The sequence below is a fragment of the Dendrobates tinctorius genome, unplaced genomic scaffold, assembly GCF_039654945.1.
Source record: "Dendrobates tinctorius isolate UK_male_01 unplaced genomic scaffold, ASM3965494v1 ptg000011l, whole genome shotgun sequence".
Classification (NCBI taxonomy): domain Eukaryota; kingdom Metazoa; phylum Chordata; class Amphibia; order Anura; family Dendrobatidae; genus Dendrobates; species Dendrobates tinctorius.
In genome coordinates, this window is record NW_027361679.1 from 119,835,817 (window position 1) to 119,843,147 (window position 7,331).

The following is a 7,331-nucleotide window of genomic DNA, read 5'->3' on the forward strand; positions in this document are numbered from 1 at the left end:
GAAAAGAACGTCAGAGATGGCACGCTTCCGTCAACGGCCATTCTAAGCTGAATATGCATGCCCTCGTCAGATCGCAGCAGCTTGAGGCCGGGCCAGTACCGGCATGGGAGACTGGCTGGGAATCCCTGGTCCTGTTGACATTTTGTACGTTTTATTTCCAAGCTTGCCCTTCCGAGTTTATCCTTCTTGAAAAGAACGTCAGAGATGGCACGCTTCCGTCAACGGCCATTCTAAGCTGAATATGCATGCCCTCGTCAGATCGCAGCCGCTAAGCAGCTTGAGGCTGGGCCAGTACTGGCATGGGAGACTGGCTGGGAATCCCTGGTCGTGTTGACATTTTGTACGTTTTTTTTCCAAGCTTGCCCTTCCGAGTTTATCCTTCTTGAAAAGAACGTCAGAGATGGCACACTTCCGTCAATGGCCATTCTAAGCTGAATATGCATGCCCTTGTCAGATCGCAGCAGCTTGAGGCCGGGCCAGTACCGGCATGGGAGACTGGCTGGGAATCCCTGGTCCTGTTGACATTTTGTACGTTTTATTTCCAAGCTTGCCCTTCCGAGTTTATCCTTCTTGAAAAGAACGTCAGAGATTGCACACTTCCGTCAATGGCCATTCTAAGCTAAATATGCATGCCCTCGTCAGATTGCAGCTGCTAAGCAGCCTGAGGCCGGGCCAGTACCGGCATGGGAGACTGGCTGGGAATCCCTGGTCCTGTTGACATTTTGTACGTTTTTTTTCCAAGCTTGCCCTTCCGAGTTTATCCTTCTTGAAAAAAACGTCAGAGATGGCACGCTTCCGTCAACGGCCATTCTAAGCTGAATATGCCTGCCCTCGTCAGATCACAGCCGCTAAGCAGCTTGAGGCCGGGCCAGTACTGGCATGGGAGACTGGCTGGGAATCCCTGGTCCTGTTGACATTTTGTACGTTTTTTTCCAAGCTTGCCCTTCCGAGTTTATTCTTCTTGAAAAAAACGTCAGAGATGGCACGCTTCCGTCAACGGCCATTCTAAGCTGAATATGCATGCCCTCGTCAGATCGCAGCCGCTAAGCAGCTTGAGGCCGGGCCAGTACCGGCATGGGAGTCTGGCTGGGAATCCCTGGTCCTGTTGACATTTTGTACGTTTTATTTCCAAGCTTGCCCTTCCGAGTTTATCCTTCTTGAAAAGAACGTCAGAGATGGAATGCTTCCTTCAACGGCCATTCTAAGCTGAATATGCTTGCCCTCGTCAGATCGCAGCCGCTAAGCAGCTTGAGGCCGGGCCAGTACCGGCATGGGAGACTGGCTGGGAATCCCTGGTCCTGTTGACATTTTGAATGTTTTTTTTCCAAGCTTGCCCTTCCGAGTTTATCCTTCTTGAAAAGAACGTCAGAGATGGCACGCTTCCGTCAACGGCCATTCTAAGCTGAATATGCATGCCCTCGTCAGATCGCAGCAGCTTGAGGCCGGGCCAGTACCGGCATGGGAGACTGGCTGGGAATCCCTGGTCCTGTTGACATTTTGTACGTTTTATTTCCAAGCTTGCCCTTCCGAGTTTATCCTTCTTGAAAAGAACGTCAGAGATGGCACACTTCCGTCAATGGCCATTCTAAGCTGAATATGCATGCCCTCATCAGATCGCAGCCGCTAAGTAGCCTGAGGCCGGGCCAGTACCGGCATGGGAGACTGGCTGGGAATCCCTGGTCCTGTTGACATTTTGTACGTTTTTTTTCCAAGCTTGCCCTTCCGAGTTTATCCTTCTTGAAAAAAACGTCAGAGATGGCACGCTTCCGTCAATGGCCATTCTAAGCTGAATATGCCTTCCCTCGTCAGATCGCAGCCGCTAAGCAGCTTGAGGCCGGGCCAGTACCGGCATGGGAGACTGGCTGGGAATCCCTGGTCCTGTTGACATTTTGTACGTTTTTTTTCCAAGCTTGCCCTTCCGAGTTTATCCTTCTTGAAAAGAACGTCAGAGATGGCACGCGTCCGTCAACGGCCATTCTAAGCTGAATATGCATACCCTCGTCACATCGCAGCCGCTAAGCAGCTTGAGGCTGGGCCAGTACCGGCATGGGAGACTGGCTGGGAATCCCTGGTCCTGTTGACATTTTGTACGTTTTATTTCCAAGCTTGCCCTTCCGAGTTTATCCTTCTTGAAAAGAACGTCAGAGATGGCATGCTTCCGTCAACGGCCATTCTAAGCTGAATATGCATCCCCTCGTCAGATCGCAGCCGCTAAGCAGCTTGAGGCCGGGCCAGTACCGGCATGGGAGACTGGCTGGGAATCCCTGGTCCTGTTGACATTTTGTACGTTTTATTTCCAAGCTTGCCCTTCCGAGTTTATCCTTCTTGAAAAGAACGTCAGAGATGGCACACTTCTGTCAACGGCCATTCTAAGCTGAATATGCATGCCCTCGTCAGATCGCAGCTGCTAAGCAGCTTGAGGCCGGGCCAGTACCGGCATGGGAGACTGGCTGGGAATCCCTGGTCCTGTTGACATTTTGTACGTTTTATTTCCAAGCTTGCCCTTCCGAGTTTATCCTTCTTGAAAAGAACGTAAGAGATGGCACGCTTCCGTCAACGGCCATTCTAAGCTGAATATGCATGCCCTCGTCAGATCGCAGCAGCTTGAGGCCAGGCCAGTACCGGCATGGGAGACTGGCTGGGAATCCCTGGTCCTGTTGACATTTTGTACGTTTTTTTTTCCAAGCTTGCCCTTCCGAGTTTATCCTTCTTGAAAAGAACGTCAGAGATGGCACGCTTCCGTCAACGGCCATTCTAAACTGAATATGCGTGCCCTCATCACATCGCAGCCGCTAAGCAGCTTGAGGCCGGGCCAGTACCGGCATGGGAGACTGGCTGGGAATCCCTGGTCCTGTTGACATTTTGTACGTTTTATTTCCAAGCTTGCCCTTCCGAGTTTATCCTTCTTGAAAAAAACGTCAGAGATGGCACGCTTCCGTCAACGGCCATTCTAAGCTGAATATGCATTCCCTCGTCAGATCGCATCCTCTAAGCAGCTTGAGGCCGGGCCAGTACCGGCATGGGAGACTGGCTGGGAATCACTGGTCCTGTTGACATTCTGTATGTTTTTTTTCCAAGCTTGCCCTTCCGAGTTTATCCTTCTTGAAAAAAACGTCAGAGATGGCACGCTTCCATCATCGGCCATTCTAAGCTGAATATGCATTCCCTCGTCACATCGCAGCCGCTAAGCAGCTTGAGGCCGGGCCAGTACCGGCATGGGAGACTGGCTGGGAATCCCTGGTCCTGTTGACATTTTGTACGTTTTATTTCCAAGCTTGCCCTTCCGAGTTTATCCTTCTTGAAAAGAACGTCAGAGATGGCACGCTTCCGTCAACGGCCATTCTAAGCTGAATATGCATGCCCTTGTCAGATCGCAGCCGCTAAGCAGCTTGAGGCCGGGCCAGTACCGGCATGGGAGACTGGCTGGGAATCCCTGGTCCTGTTGACATTTTGTACGTTTTTTTTCCAAGCTTGCCCTTCCGAGTTTATCCTTCTTGAAAAAAACGTCAGAGATGGCACGCTTCCGTCAAAGGCCATTCTAAGCTGAATATGCCTGCCCTCGTCAGATCGCAGCCGCTAAGCAGCTTGAGGCCGGGCCAGTACCGGCATGGGAGACTGGCTGGGAATCCCTGGTCCTGTTGACATTTTGTACGTTTTTTTTCCAAGCTTGCCCTTCCGAGTTTATCCTTCTTGAAAAGAACGTCAGAGATGGCACGCTTCCGTCAACGGCCATTCTAAGCTGAATATGCATGCCCTCATCAGATCGCAGCCGCTAAGCAGCTTGAGGCCGGGCCAGTACCGGCATGGGAGCCTGGCTGGGAATCACTGATCGTGTTGACATTTTGTACGTTTTATTTCCAAGCTTGCCCTTTCGAGTTTAACCTTCTTGAAAAGAACGTCAGAGATGGCACACTTCCATCAATGGCCATTCTAAGCTGAATATGCATGCCCTCGTCAGATTGCAGCTGCTAAGCAGCTTGAGGCTGGGCCAGTACCGGCATGGGAGACTGGCTGGGAATCCCTGGTCCTGTTGACATTTTGTACGTTTTATTTCCAAGCTTGCCCTTCCGAGTTTATCCTTCTTGAAAAGAACGTCAGAGATGGCACGCTTCCGTCAATGGCCATTCTAAGCTGAATATGCATTCCCTCGTCAGATCGCAGTCGCTAAGCAGCTTGAGGCCGGGCCAGTACCGGCATTGGAGACTGGCTGGGAATCCCTGGTCCTGTTGACATTTTGTACGTTTTTTTTCCAAGCTTGCCCTTCCGAGTTTATCCTTCTTGAAAAAAACTTAAGAGATGGCACGCTTCCGTCAACGGCCATTCTAAGCTGAATATGCATGCCCTCGTCAGATTGCAGCCGCTAAGCAGCTTGAGGCTGGGCCAGTACCGGCATGGGAGACTGGCTGGGAATCCCTGGTCCTGTTGACATTTTGTACGTTTTATTTCCAAGCTTGCCCTTCCGAGTTTATCCTTCTTGAAAAGAACGTCAGAGATGGCACGCTTCCGTCAACGGCCATTCTAAGCTGAATATGCATGCCCTCGTCAGATCGCAGCTGCTAAGCAGCTTGAGGCCGGGCCAGTACCGGCATGGGAGACTGGCTGGGAATCCCTGGTCCTGTTGACATTTTGTATGTTTTTTTTCCAAGCTTGCCCTTCCGAGTTTATCCTTCTTGAAAAGAACGTCAGAGATGGCACGCTTCCGTCAACGGCCATTCTAAGCTGAATATGCATGCCCTCGTCAGATCGCAGCAGCTTGAGGCCAGGCCAGTACCGGCATGGGAGACTGGCTGGGAATCCCTGGTCCTGTTGACATTTTGTACGTTTTTTTTTCCAAGCTTGCCCTTCCGAGTTTATCCTTCTTGAAAAGAACGTCAGAGATGGCACGCTTCCGTCAACGGCCATTCTAAACTGAATATGCGTGCCCTCATCACATCGCAGCCGCTAAGCAGCTTGAGGCCGGGCCAGTACCGGCATGGGAGACTGGCTGGGAATCCCTGGTCCTGTTGACATTTTGTACGTTTTATTTCCAAGCTTGCCCTTCCGAGTTTATCCTTCTTGAAAAAAACGTCAGAGATGGCACGCTTCCGTCAACGGCCATTCTAAGCTGAATATGCATTCCCTCGTCAGATCGCATCCTCTAAGCAGCTTGAGGCCGGGCCAGTACCGGCATGGGAGACTGGCTGGGAATCACTGGTCCTGTTGACATTCTGTATGTTTTTTTTCCAAGCTTGCCCTTCCGAGTTTATCCTTCTTGAAAAAAACGTCAGAGATGGCACGCTTCCATCATCGGCCATTCTAAGCTGAATATGCATTCCCTCGTCACATCGCAGCCGCTAAGCAGCTTGAGGCCGGGCCAGTACCGGCATGGGAGACTGGCTGGGAATCCCTGGTCCTGTTGACATTTTGTACGTTTTATTTCCAAGCTTGCCCTTCCGAGTTTATCCTTCTTGAAAAGAACGTCAGAGATGGCACGCTTCCGTCAACGGCCATTCTAAGCTGAATATGCATGCCCTTGTCAGATCGCAGCCGCTAAGCAGCTTGAGGCCGGGCCAGTACCGGCATGGGAGACTGGCTGGGAATCCCTGGTCCTGTTGACATTTTGTACGTTTTTTTTCCAAGCTTGCCCTTCCGAGTTTATCCTTCTTGAAAAAAACGTCAGAGATGGCACGCTTCCGTCAAAGGCCATTCTAAGCTGAATATGCCTGCCCTCGTCAGATCGCAGCCGCTAAGCAGCTTGAGGCCGGGCCAGTACCGGCATGGGAGACTGGCTGGGAATCCCTGGTCCTGTTGACATTTTGTACGTTTTTTTTCCAAGCTTGCCCTTCCGAGTTTATCCTTCTTGAAAAGAACGTCAGAGATGGCACGCTTCCGTCAACGGCCATTCTAAGCTGAATATGCATGCCCTCATCAGATCGCAGCCGCTAAGCAGCTTGAGGCCGGGCCAGTACCGGCATGGGAGCCTGGCTGGGAATCACTGATCGTGTTGACATTTTGTACGTTTTATTTCCAAGCTTGCCCTTTCGAGTTTAACCTTCTTGAAAAGAACGTCAGAGATGGCACACTTCCATCAATGGCCATTCTAAGCTGAATATGCATGCCCTCGTCAGATTGCAGCTGCTAAGCAGCTTGAGGCTGGGCCAGTACCGGCATGGGAGACTGGCTGGGAATCCCTGGTCCTGTTGACATTTTGTACGTTTTATTTCCAAGCTTGCCCTTCCGAGTTTATCCTTCTTGAAAAGAACGTCAGAGATGGCACGCTTCCGTCAATGGCCATTCTAAGCTGAATATGCATTCCCTCGTCAGATCGCAGTCGCTAAGCAGCTTGAGGCCGGGCCAGTACCGGCATTGGAGACTGGCTGGGAATCCCTGGTCCTGTTGACATTTTGTACGTTTTTTTTCCAAGCTTGCCCTTCCGAGTTTATCCTTCTTGAAAAAAACTTAAGAGATGGCACGCTTCCGTCAACGGCCATTCTAAGCTGAATATGCATGCCCTCGTCAGATTGCAGCCGCTAAGCAGCTTGAGGCTGGGCCAGTACCGGCATGGGAGACTGGCTGGGAATCCCTGGTCCTGTTGACATTTTGTACGTTTTATTTCCAAGCTTGCCCTTCCGAGTTTATCCTTCTTGAAAAGAACGTCAGAGATGGCACGCTTCCGTCAACGGCCATTCTAAGCTGAATATGCATGCCCTCGTCAGATCGCAGCTGCTAAGCAGCTTGAGGCCGGGCCAGTACCGGCATGGGAGACTGGCTGGGAATCCCTGGTCCTGTTGACATTTTGTATGTTTTTTTTCCAAGCTTGCCCTTCCGAGTTTATCCTTCTTGAAAAGAACGTCAGAGATGGCACGCTTCCGTCAACGGCCATTCTAAGCTGAATATGCATGCCCTCGTCAGATCGCAGCAGCTTGAGGCCGGGCCAGTACCAGCATGGGAGACTGGCTGGGAATCCCTGGTCCTGTTGACATTTTGTACGTTTTATTTCCAAGCTTGCCCTTCCGAGTTTATCCTTCTTGAAAAGAACGTCAGAGATGGCACACTTCCGTCAATGGCCCTTCTAAGCTGAATATGCATGCCCTCATCAGATCGCAGCCGCTAAGCAGCCGGAGGCCGGGCCAGTACCAGCATGGGAGACTGGCTGGGAATCCCTGGTCCTGTTGACATTTTGTACGTTTTTTTTCCAAGCTTGCCCTTCCGAGTTTATCCTTCTTGAAAAAAACGTCAGAGATGGCACACTTCCGTCAACGGCCATTCTAAGCTGAATATGCCTGCCCTCGTCAGATCGCAGCCACTAAGCAGCTTGAGGGCGGGCCAGTACCGGCATGGGAGACTGGCTG